Source organism: Sapajus apella, unplaced genomic scaffold, assembly GCF_009761245.1.
Source record: "Sapajus apella isolate SASKATOON/1434 unplaced genomic scaffold, GSC_monkey_1.0 scaffold42, whole genome shotgun sequence".
NCBI lineage: Eukaryota > Metazoa > Chordata > Mammalia > Primates > Cebidae > Sapajus > Sapajus apella.
Window position 1 is genome coordinate 7,258,204 of NW_022436982.1, and position 11,853 is coordinate 7,270,056.

At 38.7% G+C, this 11,853-nt stretch overlaps 1 pseudogene; it reads left to right on the forward strand.

Moving 5' to 3' along the window:
* Positions 1 to 10,418: 10,418 nt before the first annotated feature.
* Positions 10,419 to 11,578, forward strand: LOC116566040 (annotated as a pseudogene).
* Positions 11,579 to 11,853: the final 275 nt, after the last annotated feature.

Genomic DNA, 11,853 nt, shown 5'->3' on the forward strand with positions numbered 1-11,853 from the left:
GTATGATTTTAAATGCTTCTCTTAGGCTGGTAAACAGATTTGAGTTATGAGTTTCATTGTTATTGCTTCAAGATGAAAAGACATCGATATAATTTTTCTATTTCAACTTAAAATAATATGCTAAAATAGTACAGAATAAACTTTATTGCTGCTTACTAGTTACAAAATACTGTAAATGGCATCTGTATGATTAAACCTACAAGAGTAGAAAAAGGTCTGAGGGCTTTGTAAATGATTAAAGTCTCCACCTTCATGAAGCATTGTGTGTCCTGCTCTGTGCAGAATGGTTTACAGGACATTTGACTGGAGTGGATAGGTGTGAGGTAGAATGAACAGAACAATTTAGAGCCTACTTAGTTCCCTAACTTGGAAAATCAAGTTTTTATCATCTTCTTCTTCTTCCTTTTTTTTTTTTTTTTTTTTTTTTTTTGAGACGGACAGTTTCACTCATGTTACCCAGGCTGGAGTGCAATGGCGCGATCTCGGTTCACCGCAACCTCCGCCTCCTGGGTTCAGGCAATTCTCCTGCCTCAGCCTCCTGAGTAGCTGGGATTACAGGCACACGCCACCATGCCCAGCTAATTTTTTGTATTTTTAGTAGAGACAGGGTTTCACCATGTTGACCAGGATGGTCTTGATCTCTTGACCTCGTGATCCACCCGCCTCTGCCTCCCAAAGTGCTGGGATTACAGGCTTGAGCCACTGCGCCCGGCCTTCTTCTTTTAAAATGTTGAAAGACTTGAGAGCTTTTTGAAAATGAATGGCTTTAGGGAATGGAAATGTTTGCTTTAGAAATAGCAATGGGAAAATACCGTGTATTGATCTGATGCTGCCATTTAAATATTCAGCTCAGAGGTATTTATTGAATGCCTACAAGGTGCTCAGTCTTATTCAAATCTTAAACCTAGAGATGTTACAATATAGATTTTATTGTGGAATAGACTGGTTAATACAGACACGGGTACTGCTTGTTTTTATGCCTGATTTCTTCCTTTTGTTAAGGTAAGGAACATTTTAACGTAATATTTAGCTAGTAATTAAAACATCAAAAAAAAAATGGCAGCTGAATTTTTCATTCACTATCAAGCAATCCTGATATTTGATGAAGAACTTGACTTAAATCTTTTTTATTTGTATTTTTTTAGAGACGAGGTTTTTGCTATGTTGCCCAGGCTGGCCTCAGACTCCTGTGCTCAGGCTATCCCTCCCACCTCAGCCTCCTGAGTAGCTGGAACCACAGGCACGCACCACAGAGCCTGGCCCCTCAAATCTTGAATGCTGGGTGCCAATGGATAATAAGTCTTCTATATTAATGAGCAGATACCCCAAGCCCTAAGCCTTCATTCACATTAAATGTTCTTACTAATCCACATAGATAAATCCTAAAAATCTATCACCAGATTACCAGTAACATTTCAATTATGAAAAATCACTCAAAATCTACACATCTTTTTGTTGAACACTATTAACTCCTCAAGTTAATCAGGCAATATATTCTTTCCTAATAAATCTTTTGGCCAAAACTTATTTTCAGCAAAATGTTAGATCTTAGGATTTGTTATCTGAGTAAAGGTATTCTGAATCATTTGGACAGTAATACAAATTACAATAAAATCACCATTTTTCAATGCCATTTTCAAGGTAGATAAAGCAGAGGTGAACCTGTAATTTGGGCCAAATACTTGGGCAGCTTAAAAGCTTTAAAAATTCTCAGTTCTAGTCCACCATAAAAAGAAGGAAGAGGACTGGTCGCAGTGGCTCATGCCTGTAATCCCAGCACTTTGGGAGTTTGAGGCAGGCAGATCACCTGAGGTCAGGAGTTTGAGACCAGCCTAACGAACATGGAGAAACCCCATCTCTAGTAAAAATAAAAAATAAAAAATTGGGAGGCTGAGGCAGGAGAATCACATGAACCCAGGAGACAGAGGTTGCCAGTGAGCCGAGATCACACCATTGCATGCCAGCGTGGACAACAAGAGTGAAACTCTGTCTCAAAAAAAAATTTAAAAAGAGGTCAGTCATGTATTAACTTAAAACTTCATCTTTAGGCGTGTTTACATTTTCTTTATATTCTTCAAATAAAACAAGTATACCAATACTACATATGAACTCATATAGTCAATATATTGATATATTTGATATTTAATAATTATTTTTAAATGCTTTGTGATAAAATGAAAAGGATGTGAGAGTTGAGAGCAGAAGGGTCTGATTCTGCCTACCTGGCTGTGTTACTTTGGACAAGTAACTATAAAATGAGGGAAATAAATTGTTAGCCAATATGTAAGATTTCTTTCAGCTATAATTGTCTGTGATTCTAATACAGAATGCTGTAAACTTTGCCAAACTTGTAGAACTCTTTTGAGTTCAAGTATTTCTCATCTCCTTCCTTCCTCTCCCCACCCAATTCAAAATGAAGCAATTTGTTTAATCTCTCTTGTTCCTCATTGTTGCTGGATGTGAACAATCTAGTAATTTTTTTTTCTTGTACCTGTTCCAGTCTTCAATGTCAAGATTGCTTGGTAAGTATTAATATATATTGAGTAGAGTTATTCACTGCAGTCCACAAATGTAGCTGTTTAGCTGTTACCTGTAATATTTATCTCTGTATTTTTAAATAACATGATTATTATGCCATTTTAAAGATATTTCAGTTTTAGATTTTTATCAGTTGGCCTGTTTTGGGATTTGAAGGTTAGGCTGTAGTTCCTCTGCCTCTTCTCTAAATGCGTACCTTCCACTCTCATTTTCACAGTAGAGTGCAGTTACATCACACTTTATGGTTAGTTAGCATTTAATATTTATACTATTTTGACTCTGTAAATACTATTCACAACTGGAATGTGTGGTATCTGTAACTATATTTCCTTTTTTGGTCCAATTTTTGGCTTGAGTTTTTTGGAATTAATAATATTGCCTTATTGTTTTATTTGCTGAATGGTCTATATAGCATAGGACTGCTGTATAGTAGTATTTTAAGACTTCCCAGAATGGAATGACATGAATTTACACCCAGGCTATCTAGAAGTGTAAGTCTCAGTAGGTTAAACACATCATATAATCCATCACGTTTTTCTTTAAAGATATTCCTTCTGGAGCTCTCTGTACTTTGCTAATGTGGATTGGTTGCTCTTCACCTCTCTTATGTTGGAACCCCCATTTCCTGAATTCTCTTTCTCTTTTGGTGGCTTACCACTTCCGACGGCTTCCTGTGAAAGACTAGCATGCACAGTAAGTTATTTTGATTCATTGGTGTAACCCAGCATGCCTGAGTTCTGCCCAAATACTTGATTGAAACTTTATGTGAATAATAATGTATACAGGCTAGAAGTCACTGTTCTGAATTATACAGCATTGCACCAGTGCCTTCCAACTTCCATTAAATTTGTTGAGAATTCATTGGTCATTCCGAATCTTGATGTTTAATTTGTGTACTGTTTCTCTTTGGAAGCTGTCAGAATCTAACCTCTCTCCCCAGTGTTCTGAAAAGTTTCTCATGATGTGTCAGGATACGGATTTTCAAATCTGTTGAGTTAAGGTAGACTCTTTCAGTAGAGAAATTAACGTCATTCAGTTCTGGGAAGTTTTAAAATACTGCTTGAAAAGTTCCTTCCCTCTATTTTTTCTAGTGTTTATTCTAGAACTCTTTTTATTCAGATACTGATATCTAGGCCTGATTCTTTCTTCTTCTTCTTTCTATTTTCCATCTTTTCTACTTTCCTTTATATTTTCTCAATTTTCTCTTCTAGTTTTTCCAATGATTTTTTTAAACTTGAAATATATTTTTAATATTCCAAAGATCTTATTATTTTTTATTCTCTGAATATTCCTTCTCTAAAATAGCACTAAAATTTTATGTCTGTAGGGCAGTGGCTCCTGCTTGTTATCCTGGCGACCCTGCATGCATCCTGATAGGCCATGCAGGCGGAGCCTGAACCTCAGGCTGAACTAAGTCTTAGTGGAACACCCTGCGGTCCTCACAGGAACATAGCCAGACAGTTTTGTGAGGAGCCTTTGCAGGATCATTTTCTCATTTGCCCTTCTTTCATTTGGGAGGCTCCCTGTCTTGCAGGAGGATGTCTTCAGGCAGTTTTCTCATCTCCCTCCCTGTTTCCTTTGAGACTTGGGACTTTCTACTCCTGGCTCCTCCCCGCCACCCCGGGGCACAGCTGCAGGCTATAAAATTGCTTAGCTGCGCATGGCATTAGCTCTACAGCAACAGGGTGTCCCTCACTCCTGTTGTGTTGTTATCTGGTCCCTTTTGTGTTGATGTCCTCACACAAGATCCCTGCATAATAACCTTGGAGATTTGGCACTTTTGACTATATTTTTCATTCTCTATGTAAGTAATAAGCTGTCTGAATCTAAAAAGAACTCTTTTTTTTTTTTTTTTTTCCTGGCTTAATCTGTCGGGACATGCTTGGCCCTTGCCTTGGCCTTGTGCTTGATGGTTTCATGGATATAATATTTACTTCTCTGAGGATGTTAATTTTAGTGGTTGTTTTCAAGTTTTCGTCTGCTTCTTGCCTGCTGTTTCTTTAAAGTCATTTTTTTCTTGTTTTGTTCTCTCTGATGTTTTCTCAAATTTCCTTAAATCTTTGATGATTTGCTGCTTTTTATTTTTTATTGAGACAGGGTTTCACTGTCACTGTCACTTTTGTCTGTAGGAATGTTATTCTGCTCCTATTCTCATTTTTATTTTTAACAACATTGCCTGGGATTTGACCTTAGTATTTTTGTTTCTCATTTTTATGTGAAGCTTGTTTTCCTGAACCTTTAGAAGGAACTTGGCTCAGGTTAGCTATTCTACCTTTATGCTCCTTTGTCTGTTTTTGTTCTCTAATGTTCAAAAATATGGTGGCTTGCTTTCTGAGGTTTATCAGCTCTGTTTTCCTCCCCCAATTTTACCTGGGCTTCTTTCCATCCTGCTGATTTTCTCTATTCCACCCGTGCTGGAGGGAAGTGGTTGATTCATGGCTCACTGCAGCCCTGACCTTCACTGCTCAGGTGATCCGCCCACCTCCTCCTTAAGTAGCTGGGACTACAGGCATGTACCACCATGCCTGGCTAACTTTTGCTTGTTTGTTTTGTAGAGATGGAGTTTCGCCATGTTGCCCAGGCTGATCTGAAACTCGTGGCCTCTAGCAATCCATTTGCCTTAGCCTCCCCAGGTGTTGGGAATATAGGCATGAGCCACTGCACCTGGCCATGGGCTTCTTTTATCTATAAAAGTAAGACACTAAAAAGCTGATTGGTCGTTCTGTGTTTGTGGATGAAGCTCCTTAATTGGAGAAATTCATTTTTCTCCCTGGCTGGCTGAAGATACCCACAGATCACTGTCTAGACTTTTACTTAGTCACCATATTTTCAATAGACTAACCATACAGTTCACATTCCTTGGTACACCTGAGTTTAGAATCTCTTACTTCAACTTTGAATCTTTTGTGAAGATGGAGAATGGTTGCCTGTTTGTGAGGAGACTGACTTTCGTGTTTTTCTCTTTGCATTGTCTTTAGAAGAACCTAGGATCAGTAAGCCTTACTTTGGTTTGTGTTTAGAACCAAATTCTTAGGTTTGAAACTAACTTTGTAAAAATATAACAGTGAGAGAATTATGACAGTGAAATAAGTCTGACCTAACTAACCTCATCTTGCTCCTAACCTCCAAGCTGTCCTCATTCATTCCTGAGCTGTAGGCTGAACTAACTTTGGAAGGAACTTAGTTTATAATTTAACTTTGAAACAAAGATGAATAATAACAACGCTTTCCTGAAACAAACCTTGCCTGGGGACCAGACTGCCTTTGTAGGACTAACAGAATAGCTGCAAGATTAGAAATTATGGTTTAGGAGTCATGCAGCTAGAGGCCATCAGATTCTAAACCTTCCCAGTTACTCCTAGGGTTAACATCACTATTGCAAAACCTAAGATTGGTGCTAAAGATATTTTCAGACCCTGCACTCAACAGATCAGCTGGTGCCACCCAGATAGATAAACTAGCTCATCTGGTCTTGTGGCCCCCATTCAGAAACTGACTCAACACAAAAGGACAGCTTTGACTCCCTATGATTTTATCTCTGACCCAACCAATCAACTCTCCCCACTTCCTGGCTTCCTACCTGCCAAATTATCCTTAAAAATCCTGTCTCAAAATTTTCAGGGAGATCGATTGGAGTAATAACTCCGTCTCCTGTTTGGTGTGGCCAGCCTCACGTCAGTTAAACTCTTTGCGTACTGCAGTGTTGTGGATTGATTTTGTGTGTGCAGTGGGCAGAAAGAAACCATCAGGTGGTTACAGTTTCATGTCTTCACAGGCCCTTAGGTTAAACCTTCTTCACCTGCTAAGTCATTTCCACTCATTTATTTGTCTCCAGCTTTGAAAATTTTCTTGACTCTTCTCTGTCATTTCTTCCACTATCTAAATAGGATAGTTCTTTTAATCTCTTGAACTTTTAGTGGACTTTATGAGGGAGCCATGATGAATGTAATGTTCAGTATACCATGTTTAAGCACTTGTTAATTTGTAAAAACCGATTTTTGCTTTTGTCAATCCTAATTTGTATTTTTTTGCTAAATCCAAGTTTAGTGAAATTAATGTAAAATCAATAGATTGCAAGTGGAAAGAATGTGAGAAAGAGAATAGACAAGAATGACAGCAAGTCAGAGGTATGTGAGGTTGGCAGTGACACTTTTCCTTTTAGGTGGCCATGTTTCTTCTTTCTTCAGTAAGTTTTACCAGAATGCGTCTTTAAAAAAAAAAAAAAAACTATTTATTATACTTTAAGTTCTGGGGTACATGTGCAGATCGTGCAGGTTTGTTACATAGGTATACACATGCCATGGTGGTGGTTCACTGCACCCATTGCCCTGTCATCTTCGTTAGGTATTTTTCCTAATGCTATCCCTCCCCAATGCCCCCACCCCCTGCTATCCCTTTCCTAGCCCCCCACGCTCCAGACCCCGTGTGTGATGTTCCCCTCCCTGTGTCCCCTGTGTCCGTGCGTTCTCATTGTTCAGCATCCAATTATGAGAGAATATGTGGTGTTTGGTTTTCTGTTCTTGTGTCAGTTTGCTGAGAATGATGGTTTCCAGTTTCATCCATGTTCCTGCAAAGGACATGAACTCATCCTTTTTTATGGCTGCATAATATTCCATGGTGTATATGTGCCACATTTTCTTTATCCAGTCTAGAATATGTCTTGGTATTGATCATTCAGTATTGACACAATCATATATGCAGTGTGCTCGTTCATTATGGAATTTTATGTTCCTTGAAAAAATTTTCTAGTACTGTACATTTCCTTGAATTCTTGTATTTGTTCTTGGTTTGATTTTCTTCTGGATTTCCCATTATTTGCATTGTATCTTCTTTGCCTATCTTCAGTGTATGTCACGTTCTCAAATCATTTCCTTTTCTTCTGAGTTTAAAAATTTTCCATTTTCACTTGGTTTTCTTCAGGCTTTCTCTGTTGTGTTTATACATTCCTTTGTTCCTTCTAGTTTAGTGTTCATTTTTGAAACTTTTTTCTTTCATTTCTAATTCTTCTCTGAATTCCATCATTTCGTATCTAATACTGATTTATGTTGTCATGCCTTTTATCATTAATACGAGTAATGATTTTAATATGTGTACTGTTGTCTGTAGGAATATTATTGTGCTCCTATTCTCATTTTTAACAACATTGCCTGGGATTTGACCTTAATATTTTTGTTTCTCATTTTTATGTGAAGCTTGTTTTCCTGAACCTTTAGAAGGAACTTGGCTCAGGTTAGCTATTCTACCTTTATGCTTCTTGTCTGTTTTTGTTCTCTAATGTTCAAAAATATGGTGGCTTGCTTTCTGAGGTTTATCAGCCCTGTTCCTCTCCCCTACTTTTACCTGGGCTGCTTTCCATCCTGGTGATTTTCTCTATCTGGCTCAGCTCATGTATCACAACTAGTTCTTCCTCTTTAGTGTGGGATTCTGTTCTAGATGGGAGTCCTGGCCAGTCAGTTTCGGGAGTTCTTATGGGCTACACTGTTCCAGCTCCTTTCAGACCTTATTATTCCTTGGATTCTTTATTAGAGACAAAACCTATCCTAATTGGCTTCCTTTTGCTTTCTTCCACAGAAATGCTGATATTCTGCAGGTTTCATGACTTGTTAGTGGCTCTAATAATAAACAATAATTTATATTAGGGAGTTCATGAGGATGTCATAGGAATATGCTCTTACGATGGTTCAATTTAGGATTTTTTGATTTTATATTGGTGCAAAAACAACACATTCAGTAGAAACTGTACTTTGAATACCCATACAACTATTCTACTTTTTACTTTCAGTATAGAATTTAGTAAATTGCTTGAGATATTCAGCACTTTTATTATAAAATAGGCTTTGTATTAGATGATTATGCCCAATTGCAGGGTAACATAAATGTGCTGAGCATGCTTAAGGTAGGCAGGGCTAATCTATAATGTTTGGTAGGTTAGATGTATTAAATGCATTTTTGGCCGGATACAGTGGCTCATGCCTGTAATCCCAGCATTTTGGGAGGTAGAGGTGGGTATATCAGCTGAGGTCAGGAGTTCTCGATCATCCTGGCCAACATGGTGAAACCTCGTCTCTACTAAAAAAAATAGAAAAATTAGCTGGGTGTGATGGCAGGCAGGTGCCTGTAATTCCCGCTACTCGGGAGGCTGAGGCAGGAGAATTTCTTGAATCCAGGAGGCAGAGGTTGCAGTGAGCCAAGATTGCACCACTGCATTCCAGCCTGGGCAATAAGAGTGAAACTGTCTCAAAAAAAAAAAAAAAAAAAAGTATTAAATGCATTTTTGACTTATGCTATTTCAACTTATGATGAGTTTATTAGGACATAACCCTATTGTAAGTGGAAGAGCTTCTATACTTAGCTTGAAATGTTTTGGTTTTTCTTTTTATTGCTCTGCCTGTTTTATGTGGGAATTTAAAGAGATTCAAAAACTCTCCTTAAGCTTCCAGGATACAACTATGTTTTCATTTTAAAATATGTATTCAGTTTTCTTTGTATACAAATTATAATGCAGCATTTTATATCAAGGAGAACTAATTCATGTAAACTATGTTACTGAATATTTACAATATTACTTAAAATTATTTTGTTAATTTTGACGTTTTTTAAGGTGTTTTTTTTTTTCCATTTTAAAATCAAAGCTTGTTTGTTGTTTGACAGAAGCAATTATTAACCTGAAGGTAAAACAAGTTAGCACTGCTTCCTAATAGCAAAGAAATTTAGTTGTATTTGCTATGTTGTTATAATAGATATTCAGTTGAAAATCCTGTTTTATCATAAAATTGAGTCATTTATATAAAATTAAAATAGTACAACTTTATAGATTCAAAAGGATCAAAAATTTAATATTTTACATTTTTAAAAGGAAAATATAATTTATTGTGCCACTTTTGAAAGATGACTTGCTTCCTTTGAACAAATCATATTTGTTCATTACTCTTCTATTTTAGAATTTTCCTTTCTGCTTGGGACTTTTTTATCCCTCAAATTCCAGTAAAGAGCTAGAAGCTTTGGTAACTGATTTTTTTGCCCCCTCTAAATACATTTGACATAGGATCTTGTGTTTTAAGAGACAGGGTCTTGCTCTGTTGCCCAGGCTGCAGTGCTCACTGTGATATGGACAGGAGGCCAGGAAATACTGGATAGAAGAGGGCTGTCCCAGTGAGGACCACACGCTCATGCCTGGGACTGTGGCTCAAAGTGAGAACATGGATTCCTGTTTTCCAGCTTGAATGTTGCATTTTGGCCAGCTCCGCACCCCATTCTGTACTCGTACAAACTCTAGGCTCCACTGGTAGAGGGGCAGGGGGGCAGAGTGGAGAGGCAGAGGAGAGAAGAGAAGCAGCAGCCAGATGTTGGAGAGAAGCAGCTTGACTTCAGTAGGACAGCTTGACAGTGGGACTTCAGAGAAGAGTTTGGCCAGGAACAGCTGAATTCCAGGGAAAGACCACCTTTCCACTCTATTCCCTTTCCAGCTCCCTACCTCACTGAGAGCCACTTCCACTGCTTAATAAAATCCTCCACATTCACCACCCTTCAATTCATTTGTGTGTACCCCCTAGACACTACCGTGGGGCTGCACAGTTCTACCCCTACCTGCATCCAGAAGCACCCGTACTGGCCCCTGCAACCCATCTCCTGTGTGCTCTCCCTCCTATGAGGGGTTGAGAGCTGTGGGCTGGGTAAACTAGCCAACCCCAAAAGGGGTCAAGGGAACTACCCCTTTTCAACTGCAGCCTCGAACTTCTTGGCTTAAGTGATCCTTCTACCTTAGCCTCCCAAATAGGTAGGACTACAGGCAGGCACCACCACACCCAGCTGATTTTTATTTTTTTGTAGAGATGGGGTCTTCCCTAATGTTGCCCAGGCTGAACTCTTGGCCTCAAGCAATCCTCTTATCTTGGCCTCCCAAAGTGCTAGGATTACAGGCTTGAGCCATCATACCTGGTCCAACATAGGATTTTTAATAAGATTCTGTCTTTAGTGTGATATTTAAAAATCACCAAATTGATGGAAATTTGGTATTATTGCCTATTGTGTTTATCAGTCTATTATAGTCACAAGAAAAACAAAATCAACCAAACAAAAAATTTCTCTGCTATAAAGAGATTCAGAAGCACCAGTAAACATTATTATGTAAAGTCTTTCTCTCCATTCGTGAAAAAGATAACTCGATGTACTCGATAGGTGTAAAACAATTGTTTTGATATTAAACACGTATAATAGCTTTTCTGTGGGATTTTTCTGTTAGGAAACATGGAAGAAGAGAATATAATACCAAGAACACTAACATATCAAATCAAAATCTCATTATGAAGTCTTTTGGCTTATTCATGATTATATAAACCCCCATGTTTATTTCCACAACAAATCTGCAATATGTAGAAAAAGAAAAAGTGCTGAGTACAGCTCTTTCCTTTCCTTTTGGCGGCAGCCATCAGGTAAGCCAAGATGGATGCATACAAGTACCTCCAGGAGCTGTGGAGAAAGAAGCAGTCTGATGTCATGCGCTTTCTTCTGAGGGTCCGTTGCTGGCCCTACCGCCAGCTCTCTGCTCTCCATAGGGCTCCCCACCCCTCCGGGCCCGATAAAGCGTGCCGACTGGGCTACAAGGACAAGCAAGCTTACGTTATACATAGGATTCGTGTTCCCCATGGTGGCCAAAAATGCCCAGTTCCCACGGCAAGCCTGTCCATCATGGTGTTAACCAGCTAAAGTTTGCTCCAAGCCTTCAGTCTGTTGCAGAGGAGCGAGCTGGACGCCACTGTGGGGCTCTAAGAGTCCTGAATTCTCACTGGGTGGGGAAGAGTCCACATAAAAATTTTTTGAGGTTATTCTCATTGATCCATTCCATAAAGCTATCGGAAGAAATTCTGACATCCAATGGATCACCAAACCAGTCCACAAGCACAGGGAGATGCATGGGCTGACATCTGCAGGCCGAAAGAACCGTGGCCTAGGAAAGGGCCCTAAGTTCCCCCACACTATCGGTGGTTCTCACCGAGGTTAGAGAAGGCGCAGTACTTTTCAGCTCCGCCGTTACCGCTGATATAAGTAAAGTTTGTAAAATTCACACCTGATAAACAATTTAGGACAGTCAAAAAAAAAATGTGCTAATTAAGTTACTTTATAGCCAAATTTAAATGTTAAAATTCTGCATTTTGGGGGGTCAGGTTTCATGTTTTATAGTTCTTGCTATTCACATTAAAATGTGACATAATACTCATGCGTTCAAAAGCCTATAAAATGGTTTTTGCTGTGCACTAGTTAATCAAACTGCTGCTGTAGTCACAGGAGAAAGAACCGAAGACTATAACTGTAAAT